Source organism: Solanum verrucosum, unplaced genomic scaffold (genome assembly GCF_900185275.1).
Source record: "Solanum verrucosum unplaced genomic scaffold, falcon-dt-bn FXZP01000239.1, whole genome shotgun sequence".
Lineage (NCBI taxonomy): Eukaryota > Viridiplantae > Streptophyta > Magnoliopsida > Solanales > Solanaceae > Solanum > Solanum verrucosum.
This window is the reverse complement of record NW_026020009.1, coordinates 1200245-1221593: the sequence shown is the minus strand read 5'-3', so window position 1 is coordinate 1221593 and position 21349 is coordinate 1200245. Positions and strand designations below refer to the sequence as shown.

At 36.0% G+C, this 21349-nt stretch overlaps 1 non-coding gene and 1 pseudogene across 1 annotated transcript; both read right to left on the bottom strand.

The window, feature by feature from the left end:
• Window positions 1-6329: 6329 nt before the first annotated feature.
• On the bottom strand, window positions 6330-6458 carry LOC125819843 (U6atac minor spliceosomal RNA). Its single transcript, XR_007442490.1, has one exon. It is a non-coding gene; the product is annotated as a U6atac minor spliceosomal RNA (small nuclear RNA).
• Window positions 6459-6586: 128 nt separating this feature from the next.
• Window positions 6587-14437, bottom strand: LOC125819816 (F-box/LRR-repeat protein At5g02910-like; annotated as a pseudogene).
• Window positions 14438-21349: the final 6912 nt, after the last annotated feature.

Here is a 21349-nt window from a genome sequence, read left to right as displayed (position 1 = left end):
ACAAAACCTTTCTCTGAAATATCGTTCAACTACTCTTTAAGCTCTTTCAACTCTACTAGTGCCATTCTATATGGCGAAATAGATATAGGAAAAGTATCTGGAAGAAGGTCTATACCGAAGTCTACCTCTCTCTCAGGAGGGACCTTGGGTAGATCATCTGGAAAGACTTATGGAAACTCTTTTACTATAGAAACTAATTGAATAGAAGTTATGTCAACACTAGAGTCATTAACTCAGACTAAGTGATAGACACGCTCCTTAGAAACTAACTTTATTTCCTTAAGGTACGAAATAAAATGACCCTTAGGCACTGCTGAATGACTTTTCCACAATATGACTGGCTCATTTGGAAACTGGAACTTGACAACTCAACTTGACAACTCGAGCTCTACAATCGACTAAGGTATAACAGGCATGAAGCCAGTCCATACCAAGAATGACATCAAAATCTACCATGTCTAACTCAAATAAATTAGCCATGGTACTCTTGTGATTGACGAAAATGGGACAATCACGATAGACTCTCTCAGCTAGAATAGACTCACCAATAGGTGTAGAAGCACTGAATGGTTCACTAAGTTGCTCAGGAATAATATCAAAATTCATAGCAATATAATGAGTTACAAAAGACAAACTCGCTCTTGGATCTAGAAAAGCTTAAACAGTAAAGTCAAAGACTTGGATCATACCAGTGACAACATCTGGAGAATCCTCTTGCTCTTGGTGACTGTTGATAGCATATAAGCGGTTTGTTTCCCCGCTAGTACTTGAAGTAGCTCCTCGAGGTGCAGCTTTGTCTGATGGAGCAAGTGAAGAAAGTAGGGCCCTATTGACCCTTTTACAATTACCTTGCATGTTCTCAGGACACTCCTTCATAAAATGACCATTCTGACCACACTTGAAAGAACCAGTAGAACCCCACGACAAATACCTGAGTGGTTTCTGCCACACTTAGCACATGCAGAAGGCTTACTCTACCTTTGTGTCATACTGCCTTTAGAATAGGCATGTTTAGCTCTGAAACTCTGGGAATTCTAACTATTGTACTAACGTTTGTTCTTAGGTGAAGGTGCACTAGCAAATGACGGGGCATGTCCCTTCTATTTTTGATGAAAGGAAGACCAATTCGCACTACTCTTTTGTTGCCTGAACTCGTTCCCTTGTGTCTTTGCCCTCTTATTCTTAAACTCTGTTATATCCTTCAGCTTATCCTTCTCAACTTGTTGCACATCGATCATTAGCCTTTCTATGTCCATATCCCCTATCAACATCGCTGCCTTGCCTTCCTTGCTTGACTAACGAGACAACCCAGCAACAAATAAACTAATCCTGCTCATCATGTCAACAACCATCTCTGGGGCATAGTGGGAAAGTTGTGCGAACTTCAGACTATATTGATTAACACTCATAGACTCCAGATTAAGGGTGAGAAACACTCTTATCTTTGTCTCTCATAACTTACGGGGAAAGAAACATCCCATGAGAGCACTCTCAAACACATCTCAACTCACTATTGGCGGATCCTCAACCCTATTCTTTTTCCATTTGTTGAAACATACTCTAGCACACCCTTCATTTGGTAGGCAGCTAGTCCCACCCTCTCAGCATCTACAACATGCATAATATCGAAAATTTTCTATAGTTCTTCAACAAAGTTCTCTGGATCCTCTCTCACACTTGAACATGTAAAGCTTGGTGGGTTCATCCTTAAAAACTCACAGATCCTTGAAGTATCAGCCAATTCCTATTGATTGTCTCTCTGTCCATCTTCATGGGTCACAACTTGACTTAACATCCGGATAGCTTCACATAATTCAGTATTGGTGACCTCTCCTTGGGGCTGCACTTCTGGTGCATTAGGTACCCCTTGTTCCTCGACATTTCTCCTAACAGGACGACCTCGAACAACACTTCGTGGAGGCATGATTATCTGGAAACACGCACAAGCACGAATTAGAGGGAAACTTTTTAGAGATCAAACTCTAACGCACGAAATGAGTGTGAAAGAAGTGAGAAATTTTCCTAAGTGTTGCAGCCTCCTAATTATAGATGTGGCACGCTTCACACCGATAACTAGGAATCTACAAACACGTCTTCATAGACTCCCTAGGACTCTTGAACTTTGGGATCTGATACGAAGTTTGTCAAGCCCCGAGCCTACACCCTGGACGTGTCCGGCACTCGAGAACCATTGTTGGCTCCAAGCTAACCCTTGGCCTGGCTTACTTACTCAGTGGAAGGCTTAGACATAAGAAAGAGAATACAAATACAAGATAACTCAACATGTCTCAAAATGAACTCATAATGTTTTAAAAACAAACATTTAACTTAAATAAAATGGCAACCCAAATTTGAACATAAACCAATAACAAAATGAAGACGAATGAACTAACATCTGACTGATTATATATGAAGCCTCTAAAACAATTGAGATGGATGTCAGGACAGGCCCACGATATCCTAATGAACTAAAATGATAAAGTAATGAATAAGGGGATCCTCCAGAAGCAAGAAGGCTCACCAATAACTCTGAAGCTCAACTGGATCAACGATGCGCTGGATGTTGATCCTGGTTACCTGCGTCTACATCATAATAAGATGCAGGCCAACTGACATCAGTACATTGAATGTACGAGTATGCGAGTTGGAATGCTAAACATAACTTAAGCTTGAAAATGATCTAAAAGAAACACTTACCTTGGCTTTACTTAACTCCTGAATAACTTAACTCAACTTACTGAACTTATTTAAATATAAAACAGTTTTAAAATAAGTGCAACATAAAGAAAAGTTGTTTAAAACATTATGTCAACTCTCTGTATTTAGAAATACAATAATAACTCTGTTTGTATGCAAAGATATAATATGAACTTTGTTTGTATATGAAAATACAAATAAACTGATGTATATAAAAATACAAAATATTGTTGTGGGAGTTTCTCTAACCGACAACCATCACTTAAGAGCTATAGGGATGATACAACGTTTCTTGGCCCCACGCTGCCAGGGCCATCCTATACTTTGCCGCGGGTATAGAACCTGAACTACTAAGTAGATCCACTAGTCTATTCTAAAAAGCACTAAGGGTTCATCAAAAAGGTATGACCCTTTTTTACCCATAATGGCTACATGGTTTATGGGGGCTGGGTGTTCTCTTAACGCTCCCCCATATCGGTGCTCAATACTACTCCCAAAATATGAAACCAACTCTTTTTGTTTAAAACATACTTCTTCTGTGATTTGAGATTATTGCTCAAAAACATAGCTCAAAGGCTATCTTGGAAATCAAAGTTTCCCCTCTTGCTTCATTTAGAAAGCGATTACTCTTTTCTGAAAACTAGCCCGTAAGGCCCTTTGGAAATCGAGCTTTCCTTTCTTGTTTAAATGTGAAAACATTTTAAACCCTTTGGGAATACATAGTCCCCATATACTTTTGAAGAAATGAACTTCAAGCTTTACTCTTTACTGAACTCAAAACTTATGTCTTCAAACAAAGTTAAAACGTTTGCAAAAGACATTTGGAAAACTTTAAGAGCTTCTCTAGACTTTGACCTTAACTGCTCTTGACTTGACTCTTAACTGGTCCATGAATTGAATTATGGATTCAAGGATTTTGATTTGTAAGAGGAAGGATCACATGATGTTTAGGAATGATCTTAAATAGCTAAACATGAAAAAGTTCACGAAATCACTGTCTTGGAATAGGTCCGCAAAGCGGAGTTGTTATAAATAATTACTCGCGAAATTAAATTTTGAGACAGAGTAGTTGACATCTTAACTGCGAAACGGAGAAACTTTTTTGTCACTGGGAGAGCAAATCCGCGACGCAGATCTGCGTGCCAGATCATGCTCGACTTTTTGCTTCCCCATTTTACAGCCCCAATTCACCTAAACTCGACTATTGATCTCAAATTCATTTTAGATTCCAATACCTAGCATATGTACCTGAGAACCTAACTCAAAACAACTCTATAATTCGACTCAAAGATCTCAGAAACTCCTCAATTCATCCCAATTCAAGAACAACATTCAAATTCAAGAATACAGGTCAAGAACATCAACTTTCAAAATCTTTTAGGACGGATTTCACTGAACTAAACATCTTTGACGCATGGGTGCATGAACCCAATGCTATGAAAGACTCACATACCTTGTAATATGAATTCCTTGGTGAATCCACAACCAAAATCGATCGTTCTTGGTGAACCTTGAGCTTTTCTTCTCCTTTTTCCTATTATCTCTTTTCTCAAAGCCCTAGCGTGAATTTCCAATTGACCAAACTGATCTCATTCTGATTTTACCCTTAATTAATTCAATAAAATGAACTAAATTAATTGGATAAGGAAAGGAATGAAATAACCTACAAAAATCCGGATTGGACATTTCTTTATTTGAACAACCCAACTTCCAATGGGCGTAACTCACTCATAGGAACTCGGAATAACACAAACTCAGCGTCGTTGGAAAGATCATTGCAAGATATTTCTTACCATATCTGTAAGTACCTCTAACTCATCTTGAGCTAGAAGTTATGGCCATTTGAAGTTGGCCAAAACCCAACTTTTTCCTAACTTAAACAAATTTCAAGATTTTCATTATTTTCAAAAATTGAATATTTCCATTACTTAGCTTTTTCCTAGCCATTTCAAATTGCGAGATGTTACAACTGGTAACCTAATGTTTTGAAAAGTTAGAAAACCTGTGATTCACTGAACACAACTCTAGACAAGACATGAGTCATAAAATATCTTTTTCCATAACTTCGAACACAAGATACATGCTACAAGACAATCTAAAGGTAGTGAGACCCTCTAATTTGATGATATTGGGGTGATCAAGGCAGAGGATCATAATTTCACGTGCCATAAATCTAACACTTTTTGGCTCGATGTTATTAAATCGCACCTTCTTCATGGAAATTGTCCTTCCACTTTCTAAATAACCTGGTCTGAATAGCCTGTTGTATGTACCTGAACCTATCTGTTAGAGTAGTGAAATGGTATAGGAAAAACATTCATTAGTTAGAAAACCTAAAGTCACATAATGATATTAATTTTTTTAAGAAAATCTACTAAGTAGGAAGAAGCATATGTACCCTAGAATAGCTAGTATGTCACCCAATATTCCATTGCTCGGAAGAGACAGAGATATCAAGTCTAGCATGATTCTGGTATGAAAACATGTATGGAAAGATGAAAGAAATTTCACCTCTCTAAACTTTTAGTATTTCTTATTCAGAAACAAGACTTCTAACCTTTGGCATTAACTAGTGATAGTGTAAGTTTTGTTTCACTTTCATTACTATATCATCTTGCCTTTTGTGGTCTGCTATGAGAGCATGTATCGCAAGGTGGAGGAAATTTCGCCTCTCATTTGCTTTTTGTATTCTTCTAAAATTCAAATTTTTGTTCTCGACTATGCAAATGTTAATCTTATGCCCTTTATATTGTGCTTTGTTTATCTCTAGACATAAGGTACAAAGATGCGAAAAGGGACGGTCTTTTAAATTTATTTCAGCCTTCTAAGAACCCTTTTAATCTTTCAACTTTACTATTACTGTTCTTATTTTTCTCACTTCTGTAACTGTTATTGGTATGAGGTCTAGTTTTTTATTGTCTAAATGATTTTATTTTATAAGAATTGGATTAGCATTTCTATGCATTTGTTCAAAGTTTTTGTCTTCTTCGGTTGCATTGCAGCATCACCAATGGTGAAATACGCAACTAACACATCCATCATTTTGGAGCTTTACTTTCATAGCATTTATGTTGTAAAGCCAGTTGTTTCTTTCTGTGTCATTTAGCAACACTTATTATAACAGTTACATTGTTATTTTATTAGAGATCGACTCCTTGCACTTCTCAGGTAGTCGAACTACAGGTGGACCTTCGAACAAGAAGTTTGTGGTGTGCTTCCACAGTCTCGGGCTTACCAAATAAATTAAAAAAGACTATGATATGCTGTAGCCTTTCTAGAAAGCTCACAGTATAATGTTCCGCAAACTAAATGTAACATATGATGAAACATAAATATGTTAATATATGGCTTAATCATCTTTTCTTTATTTGCATCTCAATACTTAAAGCACATGCCTTGTACATGCATCCTTTATATAGTTCTACTATAAAAGATAGCTAAATTTCATTAAAAATTGGCTTTTCATGTTTTTTTATTTTTTTATTTTTACGGTGTTTGATATCCACATTGGAACCTAAATAATTATTTGCCTCCGTAGGGGCCCATTCGAGGGTAACACCCTACCAAAGATTTTTCTATACCCAAAGCTAGGTCCAAAGACTGCTTGCTAAGAGACAACAATACCATCAACTAGACCACATTATTTTCTGGTCCCACCAAGTTGGAATGCCTTAAATGGATGTCTGGTAACAGGTAAAACCCGAAGGTTGATTCCATCCTTGTAGAGGGAGATGCAAACTAGCTCTCCTTTTTACAACCACAAACCTTAGGCTAAGGGACGATCAACTATTTTTTGTTCTAATTAATGGCTGGCACATAATATAATTTTCATAACAAGTTATCTTCATTAAAAAAAGAAGAAGAATGTCAACCAAATAAGAGCAACAAACTAGGAATAGAAAACATTATGACTAATTGGTCAAAAGGAAATAATTGCACTTGTTGGAAAAGCTAACAAATGCTTCATTAGATTTGAGGTATTAGTAGAGAAACTGTTGTAGTCCTTATGCTCTGGTACTATGACAAGTTTCTCCAGATTTGTTGCATGCTCAAGAAAGAACTTCAAGAATAGGCGGAGCTTTGTTGCGTCAGAACTACGCGTACGACTACAAAATGACATAACCTTGACATTCTTCAAATTTTGTAAGAAAACTTTGAATATGTTTTCTTCAAACAAGACATACTTGTCTTCCAGCGAATCAATGTCTCTGTCCTCAAAAAAAGGATGGTACTACAAATACCAAAGACAGACAAATCAGGTTAGGTGGTGAGCTTAACAACTATAGTAATGAAATTGAAGTCGTTGAGGCTGTAAGGGATCAATATACATTTGACATAAAGATATTGTGAATTGAAAACATACCGGCATATCAAGAAATATCATTAGGTTTTCCAAATTACGAGTTGACCTTAAGAGGTTGTCGAGCAGTAGGAAGGAAAGTTTTCAAATACAAGAACTTATTGTCAACCATCTGCGTTCCAAAAACGGTACGGAGATGTCTTCCTCTTCCAACATCAAACTGGAAATCACCTGAACAGAAGAATGAGGCAGAGTACAAGGTAAGTACATTAAGTTACAAGACTTACAAACTAAACAGATAGTGATTTTCTATTCTTACCAATACTATAAAATTTGATAGACAAAATTAGTCGAAAGATGATTTTATTCCTTTAGCATCCAAGCGTTAAATACAACCAATAACAACAAATTGTAGCTAAACTTAAGAAAGCTAATTGATGCATAAACTCCTAAAACGTTGGAGGACTCTTCTACAAATATACAACAACATTAAACTCCTACAATATGAGGAGTTTTTAAAGATACTAAAAAGCAGTAACTATAACGATAACTTATTATAAGATAAAATAATTATGGTTAATACACCCCCTCAAGTTAAGAGTGGTTCAACAACACCTAAGTTGGAATGACACCTTGCAAAGGATGGTGCTGGTAATGTCTTGGTAAATGTATCGGCAAGTTGATCACAAGCATGAGTGTGTTTGATAAGAACTCGGTGTGCTTGAAGTTGGTTCCTAACATAACAAAAGTTCACAACAATATGTTTCATACGGCTATGGAACACTAGATTCTGATAGAGATAAGTGACACCAACATTGTCACAAAAGATTGTGGATATATTTGGAATGGTGACACACAATCATTGATTAAGTTGTCCATGCATGTTAGTTCGGCAAGAGCATTTGCAACTTATTGGTAGTCTGCTTCAGTAAATGACTGAGCTACAACTTGTTGATTTTTTGACGAACAACTCACAAGATTGCACCCAAAAAAAGAACATAGCCTAATGCGGGTATTTTATCATTCGGATCTCCCACCCAATCAAGATCAGTGTACATTGAAAGATTGCAGTCTGAGTTGTGAAGAATATGAAGACTTGAAGTTGTCGTGGCTTTGAGAAACCGTAGTATCCTTTTAACCGCCTTCGAGTGTTCATCAATAGGATCATGTATAACAATTTGTTAACAGCATAAGAAATGTCATGCCGTGTGAATGATAATTAATATTGCAACTTACCGAGAGTGCCCCTGTAGAGGTAGCATTAGCAAGTGGAAAACCATTAGCTTCCCGAGGTAGCTTACCAAAGCACATTGGTATCGGGACTCCTCTACAATCTTTCATATCTAGTTTAGACAGAATATCAAGAATGTATTTTGATTGAGTGAGAAGAAGTTCACCTGACACGTTTTTAACCTCGACACCCAAAAAGTAGTTTAAGTACTCTAGATCCTTCAAAGAAAAACGTAAACCCAAGGAATCAAAAACATGTCTAATCAAGACGGGATGACTTCCCGTGATCAAAATGTCGTCAACATAGACGAGCACATAGATAGTAGATACCAAATTCTTCAAAATGAACAAAGAGGTGTCAGATTCGGACTTAATAACTCCCAATTTTGGCAGATGATCATGCAATGCAGTATACTAAGCCCACGGCGCCTGTTTAAGTCCATAAATGGTTTTTTTTAATCTGCAAACATGAGAAGGGAATTGTGAGTTATCAAGTCCTTGAGGTTGAGACATAAAAAAATCTTTAGTAAACTGGCCCTGCAGGAAAGCATTTTTGACGTCGAGTTGATGAATCGACTAATTGTGTTGCACCACTATGGATAACACAAGTCGCACTATTGTTTGCTTAATAACAGGACTAAAGGTCTCATGAAAATCCAAGACAGGGCGCTGCGTGAACCCTTTTGCAACAAGGTAAGCTTTGTATCGATCTATAGAACCGTCTGCTTTTCGTTTAATGTGATACAACCATTTGCAGTCCACATCATTCTTCATTGAGTCTTTTGGTACCAATTTCCAAGCCTGATTCTTCTTTAAAGCATCATATTTTACTTTCATAGCTTATTTCCACTCTTCATAGATGGTAGCTTGTTTGAAGGTTGTTGGTGTAGGAGTGACGTGAATTGTAAATATTAAATGTCTTCTAGGCTTGGTAATATTATTTTGGGACCTAGTGGTTATTCGGTTTGGTGCAGGCTCTGGAATTGGCATGGGGTGGTGTTCAGGGATGGGACTTTCACTGCCAGGAAGTGAAGAAATTGTCAATGGTGAAATGGTAGCTGGAAAGGGAGCAGCCGGGATTTGGTGTGGAATGGTAATGTTAGATTTATGTCGTTAATATATTCGCAAAGATGTAGGTCGTGTGTTTGAGGTTGTGTGATGCTGTGAAGAAGTAAAAGAAAATTTAGAATTACCTGGATCCGTAGCAGTAGATGGCCAGAATTGAAGAAGCGAGTATCCTGTACTAGTAATCCAGGTAAAGGGGATTCTAAGGACAGTGGTATAGGTGGTGGTGTATCATGAGAGGGAGTTGGAATTGTGAAAAATTAAAGTTGATTTTTCAGAGGTACAAAAAATATCTATGCATTTAGTAGAACTTTCTAGAATTTGGTAGAGTAAATATCTTTGATATTTATACTTAAGAAAAATCTAGATGTGCTAGATAATTAGATATTTATATTAAAGTATAGAATAATCTAGATTCTTGTTAGATAGTTAGAAGATAATGTCATCTAGATTATTCTTGTAGATCTATCTAGAATAATTTCTAGAAGCATCCCTACACTATAAATAGGGATGGCCATAGTCATTTGTAAACAACCGAAGAATAACCCAAGAAATCCAAGAACAACTCAAATTCAAGAGTCTTCTTCCATAAACAAGTTCTCCTTTCTAGCTTCTTCTGCCTTAGTTGAATCTTCCGATCTTAGTTAACGATCTTGGCCTAGCAGAAGGTTCCCCAATTATACTTTCTTCTGCTATTCTCTACAGGAACGGGAACCGACTTCAGAGTTTCCTCCTTGGAGTTAACATCTTACTAGGTCTATTGAGGAAAGTTTTTCCTAATCTGTAGAAACATCATTTTAAAAGGAAAAATCTATCATAAAAGAGAACATCACGACTTATGAATATTTTTTACCGCATTGTGTCAAAGCAGAGGTATGCATGATGGCTCCGAGAAACACCTAAATACACACAAGGGGTGGACTTAGGCTCCAACTTATTTTTGGTATAGGGTTTATGCCATGTATAACAGAGACAACCAAAAATATTAAGATTGGCCTAGTTGGGTGATTTACCAAATAATTGTTGGTAGGGTGATGCGTTATGTAAGATGGGAGTGGGTAGCAGATTAATGAGATAAACAACATGATGGCAAACAAAATACCATAGGTCTGGTGGTAGGAATGCCTCATGGAGAAGTGTTTTGGCTGTTTCAACAATGTGACGATGACGACGTTCAGTTATGGCAACGCGTTGTGGCGTGTAGGGAGGTGAAACTAAATGTTCTATGCCATTATGTTGAAGATAGGACTGAAGACTTTTGTATTCACCCCTCCATCAGTATAGAGAGATTTAATTTTATCTTTTGAAAAAATCTCTACCAAAGGATGAAAGGTTTGGAACAAGGAGGTGACCTCAATTTTATTTTTAAGTGTATACAACCATGTATAATTGGTGTATTGATCAACAAAGATACAGTAATATAACTTTTTGTCTAGTGATAAAACGTGCAATGGTTCCCAATGATGACATGAAGAGGTATATTACTGGATAAAGTGAGTCGTTGAAATTGCAAACGATGTGCTTTATTAGAAGAACAAGTATTACAAACTTCAAATTTCTCTGTAGTAGCCACAGGTAAAGAATTTTTTTTCAAACAATCTTTAAAAATTTTCGAATAAGGATGACCGAAGTGACTATGCCATAGCTGAAAAGGAACCTTTGTGGAGGCGAAATTGATGGATATTGGTGGTCTGGTTGGCAGATGCGGCCTTTCATAGAGTCCATTCTTATTCCGGCCTTGTACCAGTGGCTTCTGAGTATGCAGGTATTTCAAAAGAAAAGTAAAAGGAAAAAACTCAACAGCTATGAGATTGTCTTGACAAAACTTGCCTACAGAAATAAGGTTTTTTATAATTAATGGAGTACATAGAGTGTTAGAAAGCCTGAAAGCAGAATTAGGTACTTGTATTTGAGTTGAACCAGTATGAGTAATAGGAATGGTATTACTGTCACCCATAAATATTCCCTCATTTCCTATATACTCTTCAAGATTATGAGGTTCAGCCGTGACATGATAAGTCGCACCTGAATCGATAACCCAAGAGTTGTTTGTTGACTGCAAATTAGAGGAAAAGTTGGGCTTAGCATCAAAATGATTGTGCGATTTGAAACGACATACATCTGCAGTGTGACCAAATTTTTGGCACAATTTGCATCAGACATATTGCCTTGAATTTGATCTCCAATTTTGTTGATTGTTAAAGTTGGACTGTCGAGACGCACATTGTTTCCATTGTTGATTGTTAAAGAGACGATTGTTCTTGTTACACTAGTCAAGCATGTTTGTCCTCTGTGCTACTGCAGTTGTGATATTGGAAGATGACTTCTCAAGGTCTTGGTGCTTGAGGAAAAGCTCATGATTTGTGAGCTTGTGAAACAATTCTTCAGAACTCAAGAAAGCGTCTCGTGCTCTTATTGCAGCATACATCTCACGGTACTCAGGGCCCAAGCCGCTTATAATCTTTACAATAAGTTCTTCATCTTGTACTGGTGAACTAGCAACTTTGAGAGCATCAGAAACAAATCGAACCTCATGTAAGTATTCTGTAACCGATTTAGAGGCTTTCTTAATATTTTGTAGTTGGTCGCGCTAGCTAAAAATGTGAGTGTGGCTCTTGTTTGCGTAAGTTGTGTGAAGAAGTTACCAGGCTGTCTTAGAAGATGGAGTTGTGGCAATAGTAGGCGCAATGGTGGGATCGACAGATGCCATCATTACTTGCTGGAACAGTTGGTCCTGAGAGAACCAGATTTGGTATCTGGGATCTGGAATCATAAGGTTATCTCGGGTAAAAGTCATTGGTAATGCCAATTTTGATCCTTCAAGATGTCCCATGCGTTGATGGCCATTGAGTAGCATCACAAGTTGCGCTTTCCAAGTCAAAAAGTTGAGGTTACCTTGTATTTTGATAGGTAACTAAGACGCGGGATTGAATTTTACGTCATGAATTATAGGTGAAGCAGCAGTACTGTTGTTGCTGGCAGTAGCATCACCAACATTGAAAACATCATGAGGGGTTGTTCCTTGAGATGCAGCCATTGATGGGAAGAGAAAAAATAAGGATCTGACTCATAAGAGGCTAGAAGCTCTAATACCATATAGACAGAAGTAGAAGAAAGATGATTTTATTCCTTCAACATCAAAGCGTTAAATATATCCAATTACAAGAACCTGTAGCTAAACTTAAGAAAGCTAATTGCTACATAAACTCCTAAACCGTTGAGGAATCTTCTACAACTATACAACAACATTAAACTCGTACAATTGGAGGAGTATTCTAAAGATACTAAAGCAGTAACTATAACGGTAAATTATTATACGATAAAATAATTATGCTTAATAAATACAAGGAACTAACATTTAACCTAACGTACTAAATTAAAACTATATGAGTTAATTAAAATGAAGTGAATGAAGAGATGATTAATCAGGTTAATTGACAAAATCATGAACCCCCATCCAAGAATCAAGTTGATCAGTAGAAAACATGAGCTCTATTGACAATCAACATGAAAAGACAGGAGGCATTTGGGACTGATAACTGACCTTGATAAACCAGGATGACAATATTAGCTCATTAGCACAACAAACACTTACCAAAAGATCTTTCTTTATGTTTTCATCCAGTTCATCTAATTCATCACAGTAGGGATCAAGATTGGCATGGTTCAAAGATGACAAGTCCCTGAGCTTAATTTTTGTATGATTAAAAACCTCAAAAATAGTTAAATGTTCAACATATGGAGCAACAATTTCAAAGCAACAGGTATCACCTACGAGTGAATACCAATCCCTATCAGGATGATAGTGATGGATCAATTGCAGCCATTATTAATCTTGATGGTGCACAAGTTCATTTCCTTAACGGATAATGTAATACCTCTCCTTAGATGCTCTACCATTAAAAAGTTTAGTCTAAACTTTATGTTCCGATATGATGATAATGTGTCGTATTTTCCCATAATTGACAATTTGTTGTGAATAAGAAAGTGGAGGATTTACGCCTGAATATAGGTTATATAACTGTTTATCCGAATAAACATCATGACCAACCTTATAGCTTGCCATAAGTTGTCTACAGTAGTTCATCGATTATAAAACTCAATTGTAATAATTGCAGAATATTAGAATATTGCATACGAAATTGGACATCTCTGAAGAGTTTAACGCTACAAAGTTTGTTAATCCAAGATGAACATACTAAAAAAATAATGTCCTATTGTCCTCAATTGGAACCTTTGAATCTATATGGATTTTGTGGTTTTAATCTATGAATTTTGTGAAAACAATTATAACCACAAAATCCATATAGATTCAAAGATTCCAATTGTGGATAATTTGACATTATTTGGTTAATGTGTTCATCCTGGATAAACAAACTTTCCAGTGTTAAACTCTTCAGAGATGTCCAATTTGGTATGCAATCTTCTATATTCTGCAATTATTGCAGTTGAGTTTTATAATCGATGAACTACTACCGAGAACTTCTAGCAAGCTATAGGGTTGGTCATGCCAAATCGGATAAACAGATCTATAATGTGTATTCAAGGGTAAATCCTCCACTTTCTTATTCACAACAAATTCAAGCCACTAGTCAATTACGAGAAAATAAGACACACCATCATCATTTTTGAAAACAAAGTTTCGACTGAACTTTTTAATGGTAGAGCAGCTAAGGAGAGGTAGTACATTATCCGTTAAGTAAATGAATTTGTGCACTGTCGGCTATCTGAACGACCCTACTCCTCGTTGGCATAAACAACATTGTTGATAGAAGTCCAAAAGTATTGCCAAATTTTAGCGAGAATAGTTGTTTTGAATGGGTCTGTTATGGACAACAAATAAATATTTAAGTGTGAGTTTCTTCGGTCAACCAAAATGGTAATTCTATACTTTCACTTTTCCAATTCTTGTTTGTGCTTGCCGCGTGTTTCGAAAGGCCACCGCCTTCCATATCTTCTATTCCAAAAATGTAGATCCACCACCTTCAACATCTGGCATTTGAAAAATCTTAGTTTTATGATACAGGGAGGTCTACTCCTTCAAACAACAAGCAAAAGGTACACCACTTTCCCGTTTTCTTTCATGAATAGTGTGGGTTTCCTTTCAATCTGAACTGTTGCAATTTCAATTTGCAAATCTTCCATACCAGAGGTGCAATTTTACTCGATTAGTTGGATTTATATGTTTTTCAGTGTTCTCGTTGCAATAAATTACCACTTTCTAATTAAAGTAGATTTTTATTGAGTTGATTTGTTTGTTTTTGTTCTTGCCGCGTGTTTCGAAGGTCGAATGCCTTCCATCTATTCTATTCCAAAATGTAGATCCACCGCCTTCCACATCTTCCATTCAAAAAATCTCAGTTTTATGTTCCAGAGAGCTCTACTCCTTCCAACAACAAGGAAAAGGTACACCTCTTTACCCCGCTTTCTTTCATTAATATTGTGGGATTTCCTTTCAATCTGAAGTGTTGATATTTAGATTTGCAAATCTTTCTAACCGGAGGTGCATTTTTGCTGGATTTGGTTGATTTATAAGTTTCTCAATGTTCTCTTTAATTTGCTGTTAATAATCACCTTCAACTAAAAGTTAATTTTTATTTAGTTGATTTGTTAGTGTTTGTTCTTGATTTTTTAGTGTTTGTGCTTGCCGCGTGTTTCGAAGGTTCACCGCCTTCCACATCTTTTATTCAAAAAATATAGATCCATCGCTTTCCACATCTTCAATTCCAAAAATCTTAGTTTTATGTTCCCAATATGTCAACTCCTTCCAACAACAAGGAAAAGGTACACCTCTTTCCCCCTTTTTTTCATGAATATTGTGGGTTTTCCTTTCAATCTTAAGTGTTTCTATTTAGATTTGCAAATCTTCCTTAGCAAAGGTGCATTTTTTGTTGGATTTATATGTTTTCAATGTTCTCTTTGCTATAAATTACCACCTTCTACTTAAAGTTAATTTTTTTTAGTGGATTTGTTAGTATTTGTGCTTGCCACGTGTTTCAAAGGTCCACCGCCTTCCACATCTTCTATTCCAAAAATTAGATCCACCTCCTTCCACATCTTTAATTCCACAAAACTTAGTTTTATGTTCTAGAGAGCTATACTCCTTCCAACAACAAGGAAAAGTTACACCACTTTCCCCCATTTTCTTTCTTGAGTATTGTTGATTTTCCTTTTAGTCTGAAGTGTTCTTATTTAGATTGGCAAATCTTACTTACCAGAGGAGTGTTTTTTTTTGGATTCGTTGGATTTATATGTTTTTCAATGTTTTCTTTGTTATAAATTACCACCTTCTACTAAAATTTAATTTTATTTAGTTGATTTGTTAGTGTTTGTGCTTGCCACGTGTTTCGAAGTCTCACCGCCTTCGATATGTTTTATTCAAAAAATGTAGATCCACCGCATTCCAGATTTTCCATTCCAAAAAATCATAGTTCTATGTTCCCGATAGGTCTAATCCTTCCAACAACCATGAAAAGGTACACCTCTTTCCCCTATTTTCTTTCATGAATATTGTGGGTTTTCCTTAGATTTTCAAATCTTCTTTACCGAAGATGCATTTTTTGCGGGATTTTTAGGATTTATATGCTCTTTAATGTTCATATCATTATAAATTACCACCTTCTTCTGAAAGTTAATTTTTATTTAGTTGATTTGTTAGTGATTGGGCTTGCTACGTGTTTCGAAGGTCCACCGCCTTCCACATCTTCTATTACAAAGATTAAGATCCACCGCCTTCCACATCTTCCATTCCAAAAATCTTAGTTTTATGTTCTAGATAGGTCTAATCCTTCAAACAACAAGGAAAATGTACATCTCTTTCCTCCATTTTCTTTCATTAATATTGTTGGTTTTCCTTTTAGTCTGAAGTGTTGCTATTTAGATTTGCAAATCTTACTTACGGAGGTGGTTTTTTTGCAGGATTTGTTGGATTTATAGGTTTTTCAATGTTCTCTTTGCTATAAAATACAACCTTCTACTTAAAGTTACTTTTTATTTTGTTGATTTGTTTGTGTTTGTGCTTGCTACGTGTTTCGAAGGTCCACTACCTTCCACATCTTCTGTTCCAAAAATGTAGATCCCCGACCTTCCACATCTTCCATTCCAGAAATATTAGTTTTATGTTCCAGAGAGGTCTCCTCCTTCCAACACCAAGGAAAAGGTACACCTATATCCCCCGTTTTCTTTCATGAATATTGTGGGGTTTCCTATCAATCTGAACAGTTGCAATTAAAATTTGCAAATCGTCCTTACCGGAGGTGCGTTTTTTGTTGGATTTGTAGGATTTATATGTTTTTCAATGTTCTCTTTACTATAAATTACAACCTTATAGTTATAATTAATTTGTATTTAGTTGATTTGTTAGGGCTTGTGCTTGCCGCGTGTTTTGAAGGTCCACTGCCTTCCAGATCTTCTATTCCAAAAATTTAGATCCTTCGCCTTCCACATCTTCCATTCTAGAAATCTTAGTTTTTTGTTCCAGAGAGGTCCACTCCTTCCAACAATAAGGAAAAGGTACATCTCTTTCCCTTGTTTTCTTTCATGAATATTGCGGGTTTTTCTTTCAATCTGAAGTGTTTCTTTTCAAATTTGCAAATCTTCCTTATCGGAGGTGAATTCTTTTCTGGGATTTATATGTTTTTGAATGTTCTCTTTTCTATAAATTACTACCTTCTTCTTAAAGTTAATTTTTATTTAGTTGATTTGTTAGAGTTTGTGGTTGCCGCGTGTTTCGAAGGTTCACCCCTTTCCACATCTTCTATTCCAAAAATTTAGATTTACCGCCTTCCACATCTTCCATTCCAAAATCTTAGTTTTATGTACTATAGAGATCTGCTTTTTTCAACAACATGGAAAAGGTACACCTCTTTCCCCCGTTTTCTTTCGTGAATATTGTGGGTTTTCACTTCAATCTGAAGTGTTGCTATTTAGATTTGCAAATCTTCTTTACCGGAGGTGCGTTTTTTTGTTGGATTTATATGTTTTTCAATGTTCTCTTTGCTTTAAATTAAAACATTATACTTAAAGTTAATTTTTATTCAATTAATTTGTTAGTGTTTGTGCTTTCCGCATGTTTCGAAGGTCCACCAACATCCGCATCTTCTATTCCAAAAACTTAGATCCACCGACTTCCACACCTCCATTCCAAAAATCTTTGGTTGATGTTCTAGAGAGGTCTACTCCTTTCAACAACAAGGAAAAGGTACACCTCTTTGCCCCTTTTTCTTTAATGAATGTTGTTGGTTTTCTTTCAATTTGAAGTGTTGACATTTATATTTGCAAACCTTTACTTACCGGAGGTGCATTTTTTGCTGGATTTGTTGGATTAACATGCTTTTTAATGTTCTATTTGCTATAAATTTCCTCCTTCTACTTAAAGATTATTTTTTTTAGTTGATTTGTTAGTGTTTGTGCTTGCCCCGTGTTTCGAAGGTCTACCACCTTCCACATCTTCTATTCCAAAAATGTAGATCCACCTCCTTCCACATCTTCCATTCCAAAAATCTAAATCTTATGTTCAAGATAGGTAATCTTTACAAGAACAAGGAAAAGGTACACCACATTTTCTTTCATGAATATTGTGGGTTTTCCTTTCAATCTGAACTTTTGCAATTAAGATTTGCAAATATTCCCTATCGGAGGTGCGTTTTTTGTTGGATTTATATGTCTTTTAATGTTCTCTTTGCTATAAATTATCACATTCTACTTAAAGTTAATTTTTATTAAATTGATTTTTTTAGTGTTTGTGCCTGCCGCGTGTTTCGAAGGTCCACTGCCTTCCATCTTCTATTCCAAAAACATAGATCCACCGCCTTCCACATCTTCTACTCTAGAAATCATAGTTTAATACAAACAGAGAAACAGTTAGAAGAACAACCCATCGCACGGTAAAATAATACAGTACACAATTATTTATATTTTGATAAATTGAATATCCCTAGGCTTTACTGCATTTTTTAAGAATATTAGTCATGCTTGGATTAACTATGTCAAAATTTTATTTTACTTAGGACACATTGCATTTAACAAAGTTTGACGAAATAGCTTTGCGTAGACTTTTGAGAAGTCATCTGCTTGATTTTTAAAGTACATGTCATTGTTTTTTTGGCTGATTTAGTCATGGGTTGATTTTACTGTAATTAGCTGATCGGAAATACCTGTGGGTGAAACCTGTAAGAGTATTCATTTGACGTAGAAGAGAAGACCAAGAAGAGACCAAACAGAGACGTAATTGATTGCTTTCCAACTAGGATAGTTAAGTCTCTTATATTATCAAAGTTTTTGTTTTTGTTTTAGGATGATTGTTAGTGAAGCTTTTGTTTAATTGTTGTGTTATTTCTTTCAATTTTTTCTAGTTCATTTGGTTTTCGGTTGTAACCTGATTGTCGAGGTTCTTCACTATACCTTGTATGTTCTTCCAATCGAATTCATCAAAAAATATAGAATAGCCTACTTATCTAATGATATTAATTAAACTTCCCTTCTTTATTCTCGATTTGGTAGCATTCTCCTTCTCATTTAAAGTGTCTTCCTTCCTCAAAGAAAAAAGACACCCCTCCAGAGAGTTCATCTTCATTTAAGTGCAATGACTGAGCCGGACAGATCGTTGTTCCTAAGGTTTAAAGTTGTCAAGTAAGGACACTCTCCTATGCTTGCAAGGATACTTCCTGTTAGCTTTTTGTTTATAACTATCACTTTTCACGAGTTTCACACCTGAAAAAGTAGTTTTTCTCTTTTTCGTTTCCTACCTGAACCATCACAATCTATGTATCATTCTTAATAGCTTTTTCGCGAGTTTCAACCGCGAACAATTGGTAAGCTAATGTTATGAAAAGTTATCAAACCCGTGATTCGTTGAACACAACTTCTGAACAAGATATGATTCCTAAAATATCATGTTTCCTATCTTCAAACGCAAGATACATGCTACAAGACATTCTGGATGTAGTTAGACCCTTTAATTTATTGATATTGGGGTGATCAAGGTTGTAGAGGATCATAATTTCTCAGGCCATATATCTAATACTTTCGGGCTTGAAGTTATCAAATGGCACCTTCTTAAGGGCAATTTTCCTTTAACTTTCTAAATCACGTGCTCTGAATATCCTGTTGTACGTACCACTATAGGAAAAACATTCATTAGTTAGAAAACATAAAGTAATTATATTAAAATTGTTAGAAAATATACCAAGTAGGAAAAAGCATATTGACCCCAGAATAGCTGGCATTTCACCCAATATTCCATTGCTCGGAAGAGACAGAGATATCAAGTCTAGCATGACTCTGGTACGAGAACATGTATGGAAAGATGAAAGAAGTTTCAACTCTCGTAACTTCTAGTATTTCTTATTCAGAAACAAGAGGTCTATCCTTTAGCATTAACTGGCGATAATGTAAGTTTGGTTTCACATTAATTAATATATCATCTTGCCTTTTGTGGTCTGCTATAAGAGCATGTATCAGAGGGTTAAGTAAATTTCACCTCTCATTTATTTTTGTATTTCTCTAAAAAAATTATTCAATTTTTTGTTCTCGACTATGCAAATGTGAATCGTATGCCCTTTAGATTGTGTTTTGTTTCTCTCTAGAGATAGGGTACAAAGATGTGAAAATGGACGGTCTTTCAAATTTATTTCACCCTTCTAAGAACCATGTTAGAATTTGATTTTTCAACTGCAGTTAATTTTACTTTTACTGCTTTATATTAGATAAGACTTAGTCAATTAGTTGTTAGCCATCTATTCCTATTCTTTAGGAGTAAGTTAGTGAGTTAAGAATCTGCTAGTCATGGGTTTACTGTTTTCTGTTTTTTATTCTAGTCTTAGGAATGTAATCTGAAGACATCAATAAAAATATTCTTCTACCAATATTCTTCTTGACTTCTCTTCTTTCTAGTAACTCATACTTCTGAAATTTACCAACAATTGGTATCTAGAGCTTTTTTATCTTGCGGGATCTGTGGGTATTTCTCTGAGTGATTGTTTCAAGTGACTCAAGCATCACAACTAGAAACAACAAAAGATTAAACATGAAAGAAAGCTCAAGTTTCTCGGCAATGGCACCTCCTGTCTTCAATGGTGAAAATTTTCAGATGTGGGCAGTGAGGATGAAAGCTTATCTTGAAGCTTTAGATCATTGGGAGGCAATCGAGGAAGACTATGAAGTTCTTCCGTTACTCAAAAACCCAAAAATGGCTCAACTCCAAAATCACAAGGACAAGAAAACTAGAAAATCTAAGGCAAAGGCATGTCTTTTTTCAACAATCTCTTCAACAATTTTGACTCGTATCATGTCTCTAAATCAGCAAAAACCAGCTAGGATTATCTCAAGGCAGAATAAGAAGGAGATGATTGTATCAAAGGTATGAAAGTACTGAATCTCATTAGAGACTTTGTGTTACAGAAGATGAAAGAATCGAAAAACCATCAAAGAATACTCTGACAAGCTTATGAGCATAGAAAACAGAGTAAGATTACTTGGTTCTGAGTTTAAAGATTCGCATATTGTTGAAAAGATTCTGGTGTCTGTACCTGAAAGATTTGAAGCCACCATTACCACTTTGGAGAACACCAAGGATCAGTCAAAAATCACTTTGGTGAAATTATTAAATTCCTTGCAGGCTAAAGAACAAAGAAGGATTATGAGAGAAGAGGGAGCATTGGCGGCCAAACATGAAGAGAGTGGAAGACACAAAAAGAAAAACAATAAGAAGAACTAGACAACAAATGGACAGGGAGCAACTTGCTACAGTAACAAAAGCAAAGCATGTAGCTTCAAAGGAAACTATCCTCCTTGTAAGAATTGTGGAAAGAATGGGCATGCGCCGTATAAGTGTTGGAAAAGGCCGGATGCTAAATTCAGTAAGTGCAACCTACTCGGGCTTGAAGCAATTATCTACAAGAATAAATTGCAGCAGCTAGATACAGACGCCCAGGTTGTTAATGAACAGGAAGTGGATCAACTCTTTGTGGGATCCTGTTTTGCAAGCAATGTTTCAACCGAGGATTGGCTGATTGATAGCGGATGCACAAACCATATGACTCATGACAAAGAGCTCTT